Consider the following 23378-nt stretch of genomic DNA (forward strand, 5'->3'; position numbering starts at 1 on the left):
TTGCTCAGGACACAACGGACGTGACGAGGTTGGTACTAGGTGGGGATTGAACCAGGGACCCTCGGGTTGCGCACGACCACTCTTTCACTGCGCCACACCGTTAAAGTTAAAGTAAATGTACCAATGATTGTCACACACACACTAGGTGTGGCGAAATTATTCTCTGCCTTTGACCCATAACCCTTGATAACCCCCTGGGATGTGAGGGGACTGGTGGGCCCGGGAATCATTTTTGGTAATTTAACCCCCAACTCCAACCTTTGATGCTGAGTGCCAAGCTGGGAGGTAATGGGTCCCATTTTCATAGTCTTTGGTATGACTGGGACTCACGACCTACCGATCTCAGGGCGGACACTCTAAGAAAAGTAACAATGTTGATCCCGCTTTTATGTTGTTGCGAGTGATCCCCCTGACCTTCTACCCCAGGTCTAGTCAACTGGTGGTCTGCAGGCCATATCTGCCCCGCCAAAGCATTTCAATTGGCCCGCCAAACATCACCCAAACTATTCAAACTCGGGTTGATAATGTATGCAGTACTCCCGCCACCCCGCAAGGGGCAACAGCGATGAATATGTGTCACAGTGAAGCAGCAGTGGGGCGAGTAAAAGAAGACTACTCATTCAAGCCTGGAAAAAAAATCTAAATGAATTGCAAAAATCCGACTGTGGAAGGGGCGTGGTCCACGCGCTCCCTGCGGGCAGGGTGTGTTCAGGTGCCGGCCATAAAGCAGCAGACAGGTGAGTGGCTATCTCAGCTGGAACGAGTTATCTAATCACCTGTCCATGACCATGAGGGGGCAGTTGGTGACAGGGGAAAAATAACGAGGACAATTGCTGAAAAGCACGAAAAAGACTTACAAAATAAAATTCATTGTAACCCTGAACTGGAGGGTGTGTTCACACTGACTTTTAACAACAACTGGGCTACAAAGATTGAACGTTCTACCTCGAGTAAGTGCCAGTAATTTTTTTCTGTAGGACTTTTAAGCGATGGACAAATTGATCCAGACAAGCAGCAATGAGGGTAGAAATCCCAGTGATTAAACTTCATCATGAAACTTGGTGAAACCTTTGTAAGTAGATATAATTTGTGCATAAATATATTTAGTTTGTTTTGTATTAAAATTGCTGACTTTGTGATGTACTTTGTACTCGTGGTCGTGTTGTTTCTTTGTCTGAGAATAACTATCAAACCTTCTTCAATACATGTAGTGTTAGATTTGACCAGTAGAGGGCCACAACGTCAATAGTGATAAGTACCATACAATGTTTGGTGAGTGAATGTAGTGTAATTTCTATATGTGTCAACATTTGTAGTTATATTAACACTAAACGTTCTATTCTATTCAGGCAAAATACACAATGGACATTATTTATCTAAAATACAAAATGGATGTTGTACTTTTTTTCCATTTTATTTGATGTTATATTTTCAGTTTTACAAATCTAAATGAAGGAAGAAGGGGTAAAGAAATAAAACAAAGGAAGGACAATCATTCAAAAGAAAGAACATCAATCCTCAACAAAAACTGGAGCTTCTGTTTCTTCATGCTTTAAACAAGCTGCACATCTGAAAACGAGTAGCGAGGGCATTATAAAAGTGTGATAGCCAATGTGTTTACTTTGCAATTAAGTAAATGCAGTCTCAAAGAGATATAACCTAAAGAGGCACCCTCTGACGAAACATCCATATTTCGATGTCCAGCCCCTGATCCTTTGGGCTCTTGAAACGGCGGCCCTCTTCATTATATGGCTGAATAGCCCAGCGGCCTACCCCCATCAGATGCAGACTTTTAATGAAGCAGATTGATTTATCTAGGCTATAAAAACTCACAATGTCTTTGCATTTTATAGAGTGCATTAGAGAAGCTCTGTTTGCTGCCGTGTGTGTGTCTGTGTGTGTGTGTGCGTTTGTGCGCATTTGCTTCCGCGTGTGTGTGTGTGTCTGTGTGTGTGTGTGTGTGTGTGTGTGTGTGTGCATGTGTCTGTCTGTTTCTTGCGGTGCTTTGCTTTTGCAGTAAGCTTTTGAGAGTACACAGTAAAAAATACTGGGTTATTTGATAACCCAATTTATGAGTTGCTAGTGTTGGGTTACATTTTGGAGTTATTTTTATGAATAGCAATCCATTTTTTGAGTAAAAGGATATTATTTTAAGTCAATTTCTGGGTTTTCCAAATTATGAACCATTTTTGGGTTTTTTTTCAATTAAAAACGAATTTTTGGGTCAATAGCTTTTTTTTTTTTTTTTGATTAAAATGTTACTTGTTTCTTGAAAGGAATTTTATTATGGATTCATCTCATTAACATTATTTACATTCACCCAACATTGTGTTAGTTTACCTCAACATTTGGATTAAATAAGTCAACCCAATAGTTTGGTGGGGAATAAACCAAGTAAATGCATAACTCAACGTTTTGGTTATATAATTCTACACAAAAGTTGGGCTGAAAAAATTAACCCTAAATTTTGAGTTAAAATAACTCAAATAAGGGGTTTGCCCTTTTCTGAACCAGCAGTTGGGTTAAAATTGGGTTATTTTTTTACCCAACATTGTTAGTGTGTAAATGCAGGAATAAAAAATAAATACAATTGTTCCATCACAAGTGCTAAATAGATTATACAGCCTACCTTTTATGAAAGCATGGTAAATATGCAACCACTGTCTAAAAAACTGTGAGAGTCCTGGTCTGTCATTATTTTATTGAATCAAAAGGAAAAAAAATAATTTTATTAAAATGACACAATGGTTGCTTTCATGTTACATTTTTTTGCATCATATGGTGGTGAAAGCCCAAATATTTTTTCCCATGATGCTATGTGATGTTTATATTGTTGGACGTACTATTTGATGATTAAATATTAAAAGTATTTTTATCATTTCTTTTTTTTCTTTTTTTTTTTTTTCCCAAGATGGCGCTGCTGTAGTGGCTGCTATTGGCAGGAGCTCTGTGCTCTTGTGTCATCCTTTTGTGTTTCCCTCTTGTTTTCATGTGTTATATTTTTTTGCCTTTTGGTCCGGGACCCTTTGGGACTGTGTGACAAGGTGGGGCACTTTCGTGACCTCTGTGGTGGTTTTTTGTAGACTTCTGGATCTGCCTCCCGGGAGCCTTTTGGCCATGGAGACCAGCTGCTGGGTGTCTGCCACACCGGAGTCAGTTTGGAGGGACTGGAAGAGATGTGGATGAGGGGACAGGGCTGCGGAGCTAGCACTGAGCGCTGGGAAAGGAGAGGTTTCGCGGTGTTTTGGCTGGGTGAGCAGGTGTCGGACACCTCAGTCACCTTGGACGTATCCTCGCTCATCCATTCGGACTGGACATTGGCCGAGAGTGGAGTCAGCTGTGTTGGTTGCTTTGTTGGGTCTGCTCCTGTCTCTGGCCATGCTCCCTCCAGCCCAGCGGACGATGGCGTGGAACACCGCAGAGGCCACCACAGTGTATATGTTTCTTTTACTTTTTATTCATAGCTGAATGTAGAAGTGTCTGGTTGTATCTGCTGCTTTAATGTATTTAATGTCCTCTGTGTTCTTTGATGTTTGATGTTTCCCTCTTACACACATGTAAGAGGGATGTGTACTATGGCTATGAGTTGTTTTTTCCCTTGGCCTCAGTCTGCACCCCCTCTCCACGGCCCAGGCTAAAACCGATTTTTAGAATTTTATTTTAATCTTCTATTTTTTTCTCCCATTAACCCCCCTTGTTTACCTGTATCTCATCTTTTCTGTAAGGGGCGCTGGAAGCCGGCAGACCCGTCAGCGATCCTGTTCTGTCTCCCTGTAATGTTTGTCTGATCTTGAATGGGATTGTGCTGAACATTTTAATTTTCCTGAAGGAACTCTCCTGACGGAATAAATAAAGTACTATTTAATCTGTCTAATCTATCTAATCTAATTACATGTATTACATGATGACAAAGTATTTAAGGATGTTTATCATTACTTTTATTATATTACACAATATTGAAACATTTTAAGGATATTCATCATATTTGTTATATTGCCGTATTTTCCGGACTATAGAGCGCACCCACTAAAAAAAAAATAAAAATACATGTTTTCCATATATTTGCCGCACTAACTATAAGCCGTGGATGTATATGTTGCAAAATAAATTATTCACATAACACAGTTCTGTAAATGTTTTTTTTTTATACCATACTTCAATTGTTTTCAAACTATGTCTGTAACGCGGCAGTTAAATGGCTGATCAAACAAAACAGAAGTTAAAAAAGTAGCATAGCAGCTTGTAGTCTGGAATTTACGGCACATTATATTAAAATATTTGATACATGTATTATTTTATTTATAATGTTACATGGTACATTATATTAAAATATTTGATACATGTATTATTATATTTATAATGTTACATGGTCTCAATGTATTTAGGGATATTGATTAAATATATTACATTATATTAAAGTATTTAAATATGTTTGTCATTACATTTATTGTATTACATTGTATTGAAGTATTAAAATATATTTATTATAATATGTATTACATTTCATAATATTCAAGTATTTACATGTACTTTATGTATCATTACAATGAACAAGATTGAAGTATTTAATTACATTTATTTTATTTGTTTTATTGCATACTTGTAAAATATTTAAATTGGGAGCTGTACGATTTTGTTATTTTGCCTATCTATTTTAATGCATTCTAGCTTGTCCAGGGTGTAGCCCGCCTTCTGCCCGAATGCCGCTGGAATAAGCTCCAGCACCCCTGTGACCCCAAGAGGGACAAGGGGTAGGAAATGGATGGATGGAACTCATAAATAAACGCTAGCAAAAGGTGGCCAACAATGCAGGTAATTGGGATTCGATATATTTCACCTATAAAAGCATTGTAAAAAACATCCATCAACCTCCATCAATGTTTTAAATACATCCATCCATTTTCTACCGCTTGTCCCGTTCGGGTTCGCGGGGGTGCTGAAGCCTATCTCAGCTGCACATGGGCGGAAGGCGGAGTACACCCTGGACAATTCGCCACCTCATCACAGGGCCAACACAGATAGACAGACAAATTCATACTGACATACACACACTAGGGCCAATTTAGTGTTGCCTAGCACCCTATCCCCAGGTGCATGTCTTTGGAGGTGGGAGGAAGCCATGGGGAGAACATGCAAACTCCACACAGAAAGATCCCGCAGCCTGGGATTGAACTCTGAACTACTTAGGGCCTTTCGTATAGTGAGGCACATCCACTATCCCCTCTGCCACCATTTTAAATACATACTGTAAGTATATATGTAATGTAGTAACAGGCACATTCATAATTGCCTGTAATATTTACATATTTTGATAATTTTAAGTATACGGCTCTGTATTACTTTCACAGATGCATCACAACGTTCGCTTTTCCCTTCAATAACAACAACAACAACTACTAATCATAACAGACTTCAGGAGAGACAACAACAAGTAGTACTTTGGGACAAATGATGATCTAGGACCTTATATTTTTGGAGCCTGAATATATAGAGAAGGAGCTACAAGTTTTAGAAGCTGTGTGCTAAACAGATCCAGCTCTTGTAAACCACAAAGCATCATGTAGAAGTATTGCTAAGTGCTTAACAAAAAATACCAACTACGAACATTACAAAACAGTTACTCACTGTACAACGTCTGCACTCACTGGGATGCTGATTAATGGGATGGGTAAGAATAATAATCTTCAAACAGGTTTAAAAAAAAAAATAGAGGTGCCGCAATTGAATATTTCTCGCCATCTCCAGGTCTAAATTGAATGTCAAAGTTGACCAACTTCTCAGTTTATGGCCACATCTGTCTACAATATAGTAGCGAGGCATGATGTGTAATCCAGAATTAGCTTTCACCAATTTAGAGGGGATGCAGCAGCTCCCTGGCTCTATTATTCAATAACTGCATAAGGTAGTTTACCTCTCTAAGGTAAGACATATCCGGCATTTTGTTTCGCAATATTATGCAAAAGCAAGTGTTCTTAACTTCTGGTATCTGCTGATCTGTATTTGGGATCTGCATAAGTCCTGAAAAATTGTGCACTTTCGCCTTTGTTGTCTGTGCCGACACCGCAGTCGATAAGCATGTTCTTTTTCTCTATATTGTTGTTATGGGACATTCATCCTCCGCTGTTGCCATTTCTAATATAAAATAGTGGAAAGTTGTTACTTATATCTGCCATGAATGCGCTAAAACATACCGGTATAGTGAGTTTACATTATTCACCCAAAGAACTTTTAGTTATTAGAGAGTTCCGGTCCGACGGTTTTTTACGGGACGCATTTCTGGCGGATGAGATGATGCTGCTCTGTTATTGATTTATGTAAAGTCTGAAGGTCATTAAAACATTTTGACACTTCTTCCACTCCTGTCCTTGCACGCTACACCGCTACAACTAAGATGACTGTGAGAAGACGCTGCCGAAGGTGAGCCACGTAAATAAGACTGCCCACAAAACGGCGCATCCTGAAGCTGTCAGAAAGCGGCTTGAAGATGATCTGTAAAACATAATCTATGCAACATTTTGACCAAAGAACCACCACTACATGTTATGTTGACCACAAGGAAGTGTTTTCCATTGAATAATATGACTCCTTAAATGCACCCTATAATCCCTTACGCCTTTTATATGAAAAAAAAAAAAAAAATCAAAAATAGACCATTCATCGGCAGTGCGCCTTATAATCCGGTGCACCCTATGGTCTGGAAAATACGGTAGTTAAAATAATCATGAAATGTATTATGTTACATAAAATTAAAGTATTTAGTTGTATCTATTATAGTACATAATATTGAAGTATTTCAGGATATCTATTACAGATGTATTGCATTACATAATTAGTGCGGCAGTGAAGTACATACACAGCAACAAGGCACAGGAAGCTATGCAGAGAGCAAATTTGAGCAAAATGATCCAGCATTTGTGATTCCATGTTTTCCATTACATATTTTTATTAAATTTTTGTAATTTTATGTTTTTTTTAAATTATTGTAATTATGTGTTTAGTTTCCCTGTTTGCAATTCCATGTTTTCCATTACACGTTTTTTTTAATCACATTTTTGTAATTTTATGTTTTGATTTTTAATGTTTATAATTATGTTTGATTTCCCTCTTTGTAATTCCATGTTGTCCATTACATATTTTTTTTATCACATTTTTGTAATTTAATGTTTTTATCTTTAATGTTTGTTATTATGTGTTTAATTTCCCTGTTTGTAATTCCATGTTTTCCATTACATATTTCTATCAAATTTTTTGTAATTTTATGTTTTTATTTTTAATGTTTGTAATTATGTGTTTAATTTCCCTGTTTGTAATTCCATGTTTTACATTACATATTTTCATAATTTTTTCCATAATTTTTTATTTGTATTTTTAATGTTTGTAATTGTGTGTTTAATTTCCCTGTTTGTAATTCCATGTTTTCTATTGCATATTTTTTATACCTTTTTTGTAATTTTATGTTTCTATCTTTAATGTTTGTAATTTTGTGTTTAATTTCCCTGTTTGTAATTCCATGTTTTCCATTACATATTTTTAATGAATTTTTTTTTTTATTATGTGTTTAATTTCCCTGTTTGTAATTCCCTGTTTTTATGTTCATGTTTGTAATTGGACGTTTTAATTCCATATATGTTGTTATTTCCCTGTTTGAAAATTATTGTTTGTGATTCAATGTTTTTATTTTTTTCGTTTGTAATTCCATGTTTTTAATCCCATTTTTGCAAATTCATGTTTTCAATTTCATGCTTCTAATTCTCTGTTTGCAATTGCATTTGTTCTTGGCATGTCAGTGTAGGGTTTTCATGCGTCCGCTTGCTGGTAGTCTCAACGTTTGTTGCAAGCAGCTGGTGTGTTCTCCATTGGCCGGAAATGCGCGATGACCTTGTAACATGTGTGCACTAATCAAACTCGCACATCCTGTACAGTGTGGGAAACGGCGAGAAGTGCTGCTCAGTGCTGACGTGCACTCGAGGGGTCAATCTGTGTCTGCTTTCCCTGACAAGAAGATATCATGTAGCATAAGGGCCTACCTTCAAGGCTTTTAAACAACACAAACCTTCTTTTCCCTGAGCTGTCGGGAGATTTGTTTGGTCAGTGACAGCAATGAGTACCCCCCTCCCCCACTCATAAGCAGCGTGTTGAATAATTGACTGTAAACACTCAGCGAATGTTAATTAAGCCTCTCACACACATTCAGTGTGTCATTTTGTCTTTGGGGGCAGCACAGTCTTGTCTTTTACGCCCAGTGAGTCCATGACACAGGAGGCTTCTCAACACAGACTCAGCCACGGCAACACCAAAGGAAGTCCAAATTGTCCAAAAATAATCATAGTTTTTATGATCACATGTAGATTTCAGATCCCACATGTACAAAACAAAAAACCAGTGAAGTTGGCATGTTGTGTAAATGGTAAATACAAACAGAATACAATGATTTGCAAATCCTTTTCAACTTATATTCAATTAAGTAGACTGCAGAGACAAGATATCTAATGTTGGAACTGAGGAACGTAATTCAATTTTTGTAAATAATCATTAACTTAGAATTTAACGGCAGCAACACGTTGCAAAAAAAGTTGGTACAGGGCTATTTTTACCACTATGTTACTTGGCCTTTCCTTTTAACAACACTGAGTAAACGTTTCGGAACTGAGGAGACCAATTTTTGAAGCTTTTCAGGTGGAATTCTTTCCCATTCTTGCTTGATGTACAGCTCAAGTTGTTCAACAGTCCAGGGTCTTTGTTGTGGTATTTTAGGCTTCACATTGTGCCACACATTTTCAATGGGAGACAAGTCAGGACTACAGGCAGGCCAGTCTAGTACCTGCACTCTTTTACTACGAAGCCACGCTGTTGTAACACGTGGCTTGGCATTGTCTTGCTGAAAAAAGGAGGAGGGTCCATGATAACGTTGCTTACCTGTATGTACCTTTCAGCATTAATAGTGCCTTCACAGATGTGTGAGTTACCCATGCCTTGGACACTAATACACCCCCATACCATCACATATACTAGCTTTTAAATGTTGCGCCTACCACAATCCAGATGGTTCTTTTGCTCTTTGTTCCGGAGGACACTACGTCCACAGTTTCCAAAAACAATTTGAAATGCGGACTCATCACACCACAGAACGCTTTTCCACTTTGTATCAGTCCATCTTAGATGAGCTTGGCGGTGGCGTTTCTGGCTGTTGTTGATAAATGGCTTTCGCTTTGCATAGTAGAGTTTTAACTTGCACTTAATGATGTAGCGAACAACTGTAGTTACTGACAGTGGTTTTTTGAAGTGTTCCTGAGCCCATGTGGTGACATCCTTTACACACTGATGTCGCTTTTTGATGTACAGCCTGAGAGATCGAAGGTTTGTAATATCGTCGCTTATGTGCAGTGATTTCTTCAGATTCTCTAAACCTTTTGATGATCTTACAGACTGTAGATGGTGAAATCCCTAAATTCCCTGCAATAAGAGTTCAATCCCGAGTCATACTATAAAAAGAGACTATAAAAATGTAACTCATTCCCTCCCTGCTTGACACTCAGCATCAAGGGTTGGAATTGGGGGTGATCAAGGGTGATGGGTCAAATGCAGAGAATAATTTCGCCACACCTAGTGTGTGTGTGACAATCATGGGTACTTTAACTTTTAACTTAATAGTTCGATGAGAAATATTGTTTTTGAACTGTTCGACAATTTGCTCACACATTTGTTCACGAAGTGGTGACCCTCGCCCCATCCCCGTTTGTGAATGACTGAGCATTTAATGGAAGCTGCTTTTATACCCAATAAGGGCACCCATCTGTTCCCAAATAGCCTGTTCACCTGTGGGATGTTCCAAATAAGTGTTTGATGAGCTTTCCTCAACTTTCTCTTTTTTGCCACTTTTGCCAGCTTTTTTGAAACATGTTGCAGGTATCCACCCATCCATTTTCTATCACTTGTCCCTTTTGGGGTCGCTGGAGCCTATCTCAGCTGCATTCGGGCAGAATGGGGGGTACACCCTGGACAAGTCGCCACCTCATCGCAGGGCCACCACAGATAGACAAACAACATTCACACTCACATTCACACACTAGGGCCAATTTAGTGTTGCCAATCAACCTATCCCCAGGTGCATGTCTTTGGAAGTGGGAGTATGCCGGAGTACCCGGAGGGACCCAATGCAGTCACGGGGAGAACATGCAAACTCCACACAGAAAGATCCCGAGCGCATGATCAAACCCAAGACTATTCAGGACCTTTGTATTGTGAGGCACATTCACTAACCGCTGCCCCACCATGCTGCAATCAAAGTTTATTTATATAACCCTTAATCACAAGTGTCTCAAAGGGCTGCACAAGCCACAACGACATGCTCGGCTCAGATCCCACATCAGGGCAAAAAAAACCTCAACCCAATGGGATACAATGACAAACCTTGGAGGGGACCGCAGATGTGGTGCAATGGATGTCCAGTCCATAGTGGGACCAGCAGGGGTTAATCTTGAATGGAGACAAGTCAGCAGCACAGAGATGTCCCCAACTGATGCACAGATGAGTGGTCCACCCCAGGTCCCAACTTCGAACAGCTAGCACAACATCTGTGGTCACCTATGTTTGTAATAAACCCTCTCCACGCAGGAGACGTTGGCAGAGCAGACAAGAGACGGCAGATCAACTGCTCTAAAAGGGAGGTCAATTTAAAGATTACAAATGAGTTTTTAGATGGGACTTAAAGGTTTCTACTGAGGTAGCATCTAACTGTTCCTCGGAGGGCATTCCAAAGTACTGGAGCCCATATAAAACTTTTTTTTAAACTTTTTTTGGGCTCTTGTGTGGGTATAAAAACCCTTTGATTTTGATTCTGTCCGTCAATTCTGCATTTGGGTCCACCAGTTATACCAATCATGAAAGTAACTTGCACAATGATGTACAGAAAAGAGCAGATTTATTTCCTTTTTGGTTTTGTTTTTTGACAAAACTCCATTGTGGAGAGGGGCGTGGTCCACGCATTCCCTGCTGACAGGTGAGTGGTTATCTCAGCTGGAACGAGTTATCTAATCAGCTGTTCCTTTATTATCAGCGCCGAAGACCATGAGCGGGAGAGATAGTGGGAGCAGGAGAGACACAAAGAGCTGAAAAGCAACAAAGAGCGAAACAGAAGGGACCAGACTGCTGAAAGAAAACTTTGAAGACGACAGCAACGAAAATAAATAAAAACTCCTGTCGAAACCCACATTCCGAGGTGTTGTGGTCACATTGGTCCGTCGAACCCTGAAAGGGAGAAGCAGACTTCAACATTCATCATCCAGCTATTGATTTCTGGTACCTGGTTAAAAACAATAAATACAGAATGCTTTAGTTTAATAAATGTAATGTTTACAGTGATCAACACATTTGAGAACTGACATTACTTAGAATCAAACCCACGTCTTGTGGTATAAAAGTTGGATGCGCGAACCAAAGTACTACCAAAGTTCTGATGATGTCATCGATACGAGGTAGTAATCAAATATTCATTAAATGGATATCAAGTTTGTCGTCCGTCTTCTCTGATTCAAGCGGCGTTTTAAAACAATTTTTATCCTCTATCCATATTCCGAACTAACCACAAGTTTTAAAAGCTCACATTTTCAATGATGCTTTGGAGGTTTATGAGTTGTCGAATCTCCTGGCAAACCAAAACCGCGTGCCCAAACAGTCACGCGGTACAACTTGGCAACGAGGCTTCACACGTCATCATTTCTGGGTCTTCCCCGAAATGAAGCAAGCCTCGATACGCACTTTGCGGGAACGCCCTCTCCATTACTCGACACACGCCTCGAAGCCTATGCACATTTGGTCTCATAACTACTTGACACTATTCAGTCAGGGTAAATAACAATCACGAATCTGTCCATGGTTCAATGCACCTTAATTTTAGCCTGTTGGTATCATGCTAACTGGCGGTGTTTTGTGGCAGCTGACGGCTGATTCCCACCATGGGAGAGAATAGATTACCGTATTCCCTCATCATATGTACTTAGCTTTAAGCCTGAAACTTTGACACTGTTTGAATCGGTAACTTGGCCTCACATCATTCGTTGCAAAATGAGTACCGTATTTTCCGCACCGCCTTATATGAGATTTTTTTTCATATATAATTATTATAGGGTGCGTTATTGGAGTCATATTATTGTTTTTTTGTAAATGTAATACACCTCCTTGTGATCAACATAACAAGTAATGTTTTACAGATCATCTTCAAGCCGCTTTATGACAGTCGCTTCAGGATGCGCCATTTTGTGGGCGGTCTTATTTACGTGGCTCACCGACAGCGTCTTCTCCCCATCATCTTTGTTGGAGCGGTGTAGCATGCAAGAATGGAAGTGGAAGAAGTGTCAAAAGATGGAGCTAATTGTTTTAAAGACATTCAAACTTTACTTAAATCAATAACGGAGCAGAATCTTCTCTTTCAGAAACTTGGGTGAATACTGTAAACTCACTACACCGGTATGTTTCAGCGCTTTTATAGCGAGTTTACTGACAGATATAAGTAAACACTTTACACTACTTCATTTTAGAAATGGCAACAGCGAAGGACGAATGTCCCATAACAAGAAAATACAGAAAAAGAAGAAAATTATCGACTACGTTGTCGGCACGGTCTACAAAGGCGGACGCGGGCAATTTTTCAGGATTCATGCAGATCCCAAATACAGATTAGCAGGTGACAGAAGGTTAAAAAAAGTAATAATATTGCAAAGGAAAACACCAGATATTTCTTATGTTATGCAAACACCATAATGATACTCGTTTGTTACCTTGGAACATTCCGCCGGCGACATTGTGAAGCGTATCATGCGGTGTGGCTTCATAGCTTACCAAAGTCATACTAAAAAAATGTTGCTAGATTTTTGAGCGAAGTGTGTAATGTTCTGTATTTTCAATTGGAACATATAAAATGTTGGTGTTGTTTACCTAATCATATTGCAGTCTACACGTATCTCTTATGTGTGACTGCCATCTACTGGTCACACTTATCATTACACCATGTACCAAACAAATTGGCGTCGAGGTGGGAAGGCTCAACCAAACGTATTCCTAGGTGCGTTATAAGGCTTACTGTCGAGTTTTGAAAAAAAAAAGATTTTAAGTGCACCTCATAGTCCGGAAAACACGTGCTGCAACTAAGCTAGCAACATTTACAGCTAGCGACCCCTCGAAGGTCAGTTAACCTGGAAGAACAAAACGTGGCTGCGCAGTTCGCTATGGACCAAGTGTCAACAAAATTAGCTAAACAGAACTACAAACCAGGAGGACATGCTCTTAGTGATCCAGAAAGCCACAAAGCCACTTTAAGCTTCACTGGACTCACTACAGCAAACGGTGAATTAATTTCAAATGTCCGTTGGAATCTATCACCGGCAAAAAATTTTGCATGGTTAGCCGCGGCCGAGTCCGACATCGAAAAATCCCCAAAAATAGAATCCACTATTCCTAGATCTTCTTGACAAGCTTAAGAACCGGTCACAAAGGGCTAATCTCTGTATACTGAACATCCCTGAAGGTAGCGAGGATAGCAGGGATCCAATGTGGGAGTTATTAGTGAATGCAATGTTTTTCCCACATCGCCTGGATAGGAGAGAGCCCATCGGACCCCGACCTTCAAATCCGGACAAAGAGAAACTTGTTGTCCTGGTTTGCTTCCCGAGATTTCAACAGAAATAAGCGGCGCTACGCAGGGCTCGGATCCATGAGACCAATTATCGTGACTCTACTTTGGGGATCTACCACTATATCACCCGCCAGAAAGAGAGGCTTTAACGACATCAAGCGAGCCTTGTACCAGAAGAGTTGTCAATTTCCACATGTTACACACAGAGACAATGCGTCCACCTTTTACTCACAGACGTTCGTCAACTGGAGATTCGGCGATGGAAACAAATAAGTCATCACTCCCTTCATTACACTCACAACGTTTACTGTTTGAATAAATTACACACAATTTTGGACATTCGATTCAAACTGTATTTGGATCTAAGGTATGGTGTGGGTTGTTGCCACACTACATATAAGGTGTCAACATTTGTTGCAAAAAGTCATATTAGTTAATACACAATAGAACTGTAGGTGTTCCACCAAAAACCTTACTTAAAGTGTGTTCTCATTTTGCATTTAAACTGTGTAAATATTCCCCTTCTGGCTATTGCAATACGCAACTGTTAAATTTTCACAATTTCAGAAGGGTTAAAACCAATATAAATCAGTTCACAGTGGCTTATCTTATTTTTGTATGTTTTTTTTTCAAAATTCTACCCATCATGGAATATCCCGAAAAAAGGCTTTAAAGTGCCTGACTTTCGCTATCTGTGAAGCCATCGTCCATTTTCCTGTGACATCATCCAGTGATGCCAATACAAACAAAATGGCGGATAGCACAGCAAGATATAGCGACATTAGCTCAGATTCAGACTCGTAATTCAGCGGCTTAAGCGATTCAACAGATTACGTATGTATTGAAACGGATGGTTGGAGTATGGAGGCAGATAGCGAAAACGAAATTGAAGAAGAAACTGAAGCTATTGAGCGAATAGCTATTGACGCTATTCGGCGATTGCCTTCTAACCAACAATTGAATGCCATGTCTGCCTTAGCATCGCCGGTAAAATGTGCAGAACAAACGATCGGGACTTTTGCATCTTGTGACACTGGAGCAACTTAAATCTGTCGATTGGTAAGTGTTTGTTTGGCATTAAATGTGGGTGGAGGGAAAGGCTGGATGCAAATATAGCTACAAATGTACATACAGCTAGCCTAAATAGCATGTTAGCATCAATTATCTGGCAGTCATGCCGTGACCAAATATGTCTGATTAGCACATGAGTCAATAACATCAACAAAACTAACCTTTGTGATTTCGTTGACTTTATCGTTGGAAATGCATCTGCAGGATAGCCATACATCTCTGTGCCATGTCTGCCTTAGCATCGGCGGTAAAATGTGCAGACCAAACGATCGGGACTTTCGCATTTTGTGACACTGGAGCAACTTAAATCTGTCGATTAGTAAGTGTTTGTTTGGCATTGAATGTGGGTTGAGGGAAAGGCTGGATGCAAATATAGCTACAAATGTACATACAGCTAGCCTAAATAGCATGTTAGCATCGATTAGCATGCCCTGCTAATCGATGCACACTCCAAGTAAGTCAACTTGAATCCGTCCCTGATCATGTTGTTACACCCTCCGACAACACACCGACGAGGCATGATGTCTCCAAGGTACGGAAAACAGTCGAAAAAACGGAAAATAACAGAGCTGATGTAACTTGGTGTGTGTAATGTGTTTGAGAAAATGGTGAATTGACTACCTATGTGACGTCACGTTGTGACGTCATCGCTCCGAGTGCGAATAATAGAAGGGCGTTTAATTCGCCAAAATTCGCCCATTTAGAGTTCGGAAATCGGTTGAAAAAATATATTGTCTTTTTTCTGCAACATCAAGGTATATATTGACGCTTACATAGGTCTGGTGATAATGTTCCCCTTTAAACAAGAAGTCTCGTAGTACAGCGTTTAGCCTGCAGCTTACCTCAGTGGGAGTTTTAGGTATAGGCCTAGTTCAGGGATCGGCAAACAAAAATGTTGAAATACCCATATTGGACCAATAATACAAAAAACTAATCAGTCTGGAGCTACAAAAAAAGAAAAACCCTTATACTGTAAGTCTTATAATGAAGGTGTCTATATTAGCTATGATAGCCTACTATCGCAGGCTGAAGCAAATCTTAGTTGACAGAAATGTTGAAATGTAACATTTATTCTACACATTTTTCCAACATTAGAAACCATTAGTAAATCAGAGGCTATTCAGAAGGTGAGATAACTCCTAAAAATCACTGGCTTTTAAAGGCCAAAGGTATAGATGTGTGTGTCCAAGTTAAAAGAAACGGCAGACTGTCTTCTTGTAGTGGATTTATTACATCTTTGCAAGATAGTTTGCTGTAGTCTGGAACAACTCGGCACACAAACTATCTAAAATGCAGCCAATATTACATACAGATAATGTGTCATGATGAGACATGCAAAACTAAATAAATTAAAGACAAAGAGAATTCGGATACTAAATTAGCTCATATATACCTACAAATGAAGCATAATGATGCAATATGTACATACAGCTAGCCTAAATAACATGTTAGCATTGTAGCTAATCCATGACTGTATTAGCTTGCAGTCATGGATTGACTAAATATGCCTGATTAGCGCTCCAACAGGTCAATAACATCAACAAATTGTACCTTTCTACAATCACGCACAGCATACAACATTTGGTGGACAAAATGAGACAAAGAGTTAAAGATTTTACATGAAAACAAACTGTTGTGTCACAGTCCACACAATGGTAAGTTCAAGAACCCCTGAAATTTGTAGAAAAAAACGATGTTTACCAAATACTCTCATTAGTGAAGCATACACACAAACATGTTAAACACTGGGCTTTCTAACAATTGGGAAGGTTTGTGTTATATTTGTCCTCAAACAAAAATCCTCCATCTTTTTCCATTTTAAATCCTTTATTAAAAATGCTCCAGGGCCTAGTTCAAACTATGTACAGTGTTTTACGTTTGTTTTGTGTGTGTCGGGTATGGGAATGGGTTTTGGGAATAGGCACCATCAGACTATTGCAAACGAGGCTTTTCTTTATTTACCTCAAAGGATAAAAGGGAAATGCCAAGTACTCTTCTACCGTACCTTACTATCCATTGTTGTCTTCAACGTATAACATAAGTTCTCTCGCGTTATGTATAATTATGGAAAGCAAAGATAATACAAAGAAAACCGCCATACGATTTATTAGTTGGAACGTTAAGGAGTTAAAAGGGCCTGTCAAAAGAGACTGGATACTGCAAGTATTTTTAGGACTGTAGGACGGACTTAAAATCCTTTCATTTTCTCAAAAATCAACAGCGCGCCTTATAACCCAGTGTGCCTAATGTACGGCATAATTCTGGTCGTGCTTACTGACCTCGAAGCAATTTTATTTGGAACATGGTGTAAAGATAAGTGTAAACAGTAGATGGCAGTCATACGTTTGTACATAAGAGTTATGTGTAGACTGCAATATGACTCAAGTAAACAACACAAACATTTTAAATGTTCCTTTGAGAATATAGATCATTACACACAGCGCTCAAAAATCTGTCAAAATGTTTTTAGTACGACTTCGTTATGCTATGAAACCACACCACTTGATGGATTGTCAGAGGCATTACACATATGAGTATGACTATGTTGTGTGTATAAGGACCGCAAAATGGCACGTATTAGCAGACATATTACCTGCGGTTTTGTTTTGCACTATTATGCAAAACCAACATTTCTTACCTTCTGGTACCTGCATTGTATTTGGGATCGTGCTGTTACCGTAGTCATATTTCTGTCAGACTTGCCACTGACAGTTTGTTTGTGTTTTAGTTTCTCCTCTGTGTGTTTAGTATTTCCTGTCCTTACTTCCTGTCTAGTGCTCTTATTTTGTCAGCTTCCTGTCTTGTTTCCTGAGTGCTGCGTTCCTCCTCAGCTGCGGCTGTTTGGCACCTGGTCACACATTTTGCCAATCAGCCCGCTCCTATTTGTACCTGCTTTGTCTTGTGTAAGTTGCTGGATCATTGTATTGTCGTTGCCACATGTCGCTCTTGTCGTGTAGATGTGATCATCTCAGCTATTACCTACATTTCGTCCTGATCGTCGTAGGGGTAAGCCGTTCTTGTTAGCCATTAGCTATTTCCAGTTTTTCTGTTTGCTATCCACTAGTTTCCATGCTAAAGTTCCTTTTCGTTTCTTGCTAGCTTCTATGCTAGAGGCCTTTTTTTTATTATCCGCCCACGTGCGCGCTTTTGGTTTGAACCCTTTGTTTGATTTTGTCTTAGTATCTTTATTAAATCATTTTTGCTCACTCCATGCCTGCCTCCATTTCTGCATCTTGGGCTTCGACATCAAATAACTTTGACAGAATGATCCAGCCAAATACGAACCCCGCAGAGTTGTCCATGCCGGAGAGGCTTAATTTAGAGCTAGAGCTGATGGCTAATTTGAAAAAGAGTTCGGCCGCTTTTCAAGCCCTCTCCCACCCACCCCTGTTGACCTTGGGCCTATCTAGGGACGTCTTGGAGCCGTCCCTTGAGGGGGGGGGGGGGGGGGGGGGGGGGGGCTACCAGTAGCTGTGCAGATGGGGAGGCACAGCCACTTCTCGTCCCAGTGGGTCTGCAAACTACGGCGCCATCAACTTCAGTTGGTCTGCAACAGACGGCGCCATCATCTTCGGTGGGCCGCCAGACGCCACCGTCATCTCAGGTGGGCCGGCAGACGCCACCATCACCTCCGGTGGGTCTGCAACCTACGGCGCCATCACCTCCGGTGGGTCTGCAACCAATGGCCCTATCATCTCCTGTGGGTCAGCAACCTATGGTGCTACCATGCACTCCGGTGGGCCAGCAGACGCCACCACGCACTCCGGTGGGCCAGGAGCAGGGGGCGCCACCACCACGCACTCCGGTGGGCCAGCAGCAGGGGGCGCCACCACCACGCACTCCGGTTCGGCCAGCAGCAGGGGGCTTACAATTCACCCACGGAACTTTAGTTATTAGAGGGTTCCTATTGGACGGTTTTTCATGGGACACATTTCCGGCGTTGAGAAGATGCTGCTCCGGTATTGATTTAAGTAAAGTCTGAATGTCATTAAAACAGTTAACTCCATCTGTTGACACTTCTTCCACTTCCGTCCTTGCACGCTACACCGCTACAACAAAGATGACGGGGAGAAGACGTTGTCGAAGGTGAGCTACGTAAACAAGACCGCCCACAAAATGGCACATCCTTAAGAGAAGAGAAAGCGACTTGAAGATGATCTGTAAAACATAATCTATGCAACACTTTGACCAAAGAACCACCATTACATGTTATTTAGACCACAAGATGGTGTTTTAAAATCATAATATGAACCCCTTAAAGGCCTACTAAAATGAGAATTTTTTATTTAAACGGGGATAGCAGCTCCATTCTATGTGTCATACTTGATAATTTCGCGGTATTGCCATATTTTTGCTGAAAGGATTTAGTAGAGAACATCGACCATAAGGTTTGCATCTTTTTGTAGCCTTGCCTGTTCCAGCAGTAGAAGAGGATGTGCGCGTGACATCACCGGTTGTAGAGCTCCTCACATCCGCACATTGATTACAATCATGGACACAATTAGCGAGAGCGATTCGGACCGAGAAAGCGACAATTTTCCCCATTAATTGGAGCGAGGATGATCGATTCGTGGATGAGGAAGGTGACAGTGAAGGTCTAGAGGCCATTTGGAGCGATTCAGATAGGGAAGATGCTGTGAGAGGCACCGTGGCAGCCGTGGGGGTGGCAGCTACTACTCGGCCACCCCCAACAAGGGATAGCGCCATACTGCTTTGAACCCGACGCTGTCGGTGACGGTCAGGAGGATGCTGATGATATTGATGCTGGAGTAGCACACGACATAGATCGCCTTCAGAATACAGAATGGTAAAATGTTATTTATTTATAGACTAGTTTTAGTTTGTGGCGTAGTCTTGCACTGTTATTGTTAGTGTTACAACTTACACCCCAGGCACAGGCCTATCTATAGACTATGTATCTATCATTGACACAATGTCAAACCTAATTATCCATCCATCCATCTTCTTCCGCTTATCCGAGGTCGGGTCGCGGGGGCAGCAGCCTAAGCAGGGAAGCCCAGACTTCCCTCTCCCCAGCCAATTCGTCTAGCTCTTTCCGTGGGATCCTGAGGTGTTCCCAGGCCAGCCGGGAGACATTATTCCTATGGGCCACAGCTCCATAGACCGGCAATACTAAAAATATGCATGTAAAAATAAATAAATAAATAAATAAATATCCATCCATCCATCCATCCATCTTCTTCCGCTTATCCGAGGTCGGGTCGCGGGGGCAACAACCTAAGCAGGGAAGCCCAGACTTCCCTTTCCCCAGCCACTTCGTCTAGCTCTTCCCGGGGGATCCCGAGGCGTTCCCAGGCCAGCCGGGAGACATAGTCTTCCCAACGTGTCCTGGGTCTTCCCCGTGGCCTCCTACCGGTTGGACGTGCCCTAAACACCTCCCTAGGGAGGCGTTCGGGTGGCATCCTAACCAGATGCCCGAACCACCTCATCTGGCTCCTCTCGATGTGAAGGAGCAGCGACTTTACTTTGAGTTCCTCCCGGATGGCAGAGCTTCTCACCCTATCTCTAAGGGAGAGCACCGCCACACGGCGGAGGAAACTCATTTCGGCCGCTTGTACCCGTGATCTTATCCTTTCGGTCATGACCCAAAGCTCATGACCATAGGTGAGGATGGGGACGTAGATCGACCGGTAAATTGAGAGCTTTGATAAATTGAGAGCTTAAATAAATAAATAAAATTTAAAAAAGCATGTCGAGTAATAAGATCCACAACAAGACAATGATAATATTAATTTTAGAACATGTATGCAGATTGCAGGTGTCAATAATATGAATTGATTTACAAATATTATGAATATTTCTATTTCCAGGTGTACATGTCACATCTGTGTGAACATGGAGACAGTGGCTGAGTGTGCCTGCTGTCATGAGATACAGGCAGTGGCCACAACAATGGAGCAGTAAGGGGTGGAGACGTGGATCATAGACCACCCTGGCTTTCAATCTCTGTGTCTGGATGAATGGGTGCTGCAGACAGCGTATTACGCCTACAAACAGCAATATGGCGTGCTGCAGCAACAGCAAAATGAGTGAGGCACTAATTAATTTAAATAATTCTTTATTCTATCAACCTTTGGAAGATAAGTCAGAATGAGCACTTTCTTATCTTCTTTTTCTGTGAAATGTACTGTGCTACAATGTACATGACATTATATATCATAGAAGTATTACATACATGGACCGTAGATGTCAACAATAGTTGGGAATTACTGCAACAGTAAATGACAAATGAATAGAATGCATGACAATGTCTTTTGCACCTCAGAGAACAGTGAGTCACTGTGTATCCATGTCTGGATAATAACAGGTGCCATAATTTGCTATTAATTAATTTGTACTTCCAGGTGGAGACGATACACAGCATCTCGACAGTTTGTCCTCTTCTGCTGGGGATATCTGGAAAAGATATTGTCTGCTGGTTCTGCTCAGGACCTCTGCATCAATGATGATTTTGAGTAAGCATTTGTGAGTTGAGTGCTTCTCAAATTGTTTATCTTCAGAGAGAAAAAACAAATTTTTAAATCATTCAAGTTTATTTCACAGAAAAACGGCACAGTAGACTTGTCTTGGTAATCGGATTGTCTTTGACTAAAATAATCTTGTTTTGTCACCAGAAAAATGGCTACCGCTAAAGCATCTGGTTTTGTTTCCAGAAAAAATAGTAACATTTCTGTATTTGTTGCCAGAAAGATGGCTGAAAATATCAGGTTTTGTTGCCCCATTTGGATTTTTAAAATATATTTCCATGTCTGTCCGGAGTCCTCCTGGCCTACTGTGCAGCCAACCAGATCCCAGAGTCATGTACTGTTACCAGACAAAGGCAGAAGCAGAAACGAATGGAGGACTATGTAGTGGACTCTAGTTGTGGGGCAGTGAGGGACCTAGGTGATGTAGAGAAACTGAAAACAAACTTGTATCTACCTTGCCTTGACAGGATGGTTGCTGAGATGGATCAGCATTTTTCATCTCTCAACAGCCAAATTCTAAAAGGTGTTCAGGCCTGTAATCCAGGATCTGACAACTTCCTCTGCGAGGAGGACATTTAGGGTTCTGGCAGATCATTACAATGTTGATCTAAAACCTGAAGAAGTGTTAGTGGCCAAAAACTATCTGGCCAGAAAGCAGGAGAGCCTTCCAATCACAGACATGCAAAGTGTTTTCAGCTGCCTGAATCAAGTCATGTTCCCAACCTTGACACAGGTCATTCAGATCTCTCTGACCATTCCAGTGTCCAGCTGCAGTTGTGAACGGACGTTCAGTGTGCTGAGACGGCTCCACACTTGGCTGAGAAGCACAATGGGGCAGGATAGGCTTCACCATCTTGCCATCATGTCAGTTGAGAGGGAAGGACTTTCCAAGTTAAGTCAGAGTGAAGTGATTGACCACTTTGCAAAAATGAAAACGAGACGTTACAGTTTACTCTTCAGAAAATGATTCCCTGAACAGACACACAACAGTTGTTCAATTATTCTACTACTCTGGCTTTATTGTTTTGTGTATATTTTATAATTTTGTGTATCTGAAATAGGATTAGCCACATTGCCATAAATAGAAATTAAATAATATAAAAGAACCCAGAGATGTAGGGGTGCTTTATTTTTTGTTTTACTTTTTGTAGATGTTAAATTTGCAGATGATTACTGCAATAAATATTTCAAAAAGATTCATTGCTCTTCCTTTTTGCTTTTACCAGTAGCAGTTTAGAAGTCTGGAATAAAAACGTGCACAAGTAGGCCAAATGCATTAGTTAATTTCAGGTGGTTAATCAAAGATCCATACAACATAATCTGAGATGATTTCATAGTTTAAAGCACTATTTATGTATTTTTTATAATAAATAAGTGCTAAAAATGTTTTTGTTTGCACGCTTTGCACGCTCACATGAATTATTTGTGCCCCAGGTGTGCCCCAGTACAGTATTAGGTCTAGTGATGCCCCTGTCATACGCGTCATCATTCCGCGATGTTTTCAACAGGAAACTTTGCGGGAAATTTAAAATTGCAATTTAGTAAACTAAACCGGCCGTATTGGCATGTGTTGCAATGTTAATATTTCATCATTGATATATAAACTATCAGACTGCGTGGTCAGTAGTAGTGGGTTTCAATAGGCCTTTAATGCGCCTTATAATCCGGTTTGCCTTTTATATGAGAATAGACCCGCTCAGCGGCAGTTCGCCTTTTAATCCGGTGTGCCCTATGGTCCGAAAAATACAGTAATCACATTAAACACTTAAAATGTGACTTATCACACACAAAGATCAATTCAGACTAAAAAAAGGACTGGGTTGCCCTTCCATGCCACTCAAGTTTTGACTCTAGATCACATAGCACTGCCATAGTCATAAATAAAACAATACAGTTCAGTGCAGCTAACATTACTCTAGATCAGGGGTGGGCAAACTTTTTGCCTGGAGGGCCACATTGGGTTCCAAGATTTGACAGGGGGGCCGGGCCAGGAAAAAGATGGATGGAGTGTTTGTGTGAAATAATATAAATTAAATGTAAAAGCCATTACGTGAGAGGATTTGGCTTACAAACATGTAACATATCATGAGTAGGCAGCAAGGCTCATTGTACATTTTTTTTTTTCAAATGCATTAATTTCATTTGATTAAGAATAAACACAGTAGAGAAATTCACAGTATACATTTGAT

The 23378-nt window shown here is 40.6% G+C and overlaps 1 long non-coding RNA gene across 1 annotated transcript; it reads left to right on the forward strand.

Annotated features, from left to right (window-relative positions):
• Nucleotides 1-17520: 17520 nt before the first annotated feature.
• On the forward strand, nt 17521-22452 carry LOC133552350 (uncharacterized). Its single transcript, XR_009806674.1, has 3 exons — nt 17521-17604; nt 20533-20751; nt 21067-22452. It is a non-coding gene; the product is annotated as an uncharacterized LOC133552350 (long non-coding RNA).
• Nucleotides 22453-23378: the final 926 nt, after the last annotated feature.

Source organism: Nerophis ophidion, linkage group LG05 (assembly GCF_033978795.1).
Source record: "Nerophis ophidion isolate RoL-2023_Sa linkage group LG05, RoL_Noph_v1.0, whole genome shotgun sequence".
In the NCBI taxonomy this organism is placed as follows: Eukaryota; Metazoa; Chordata; class Actinopteri; order Syngnathiformes; family Syngnathidae; genus Nerophis; species Nerophis ophidion.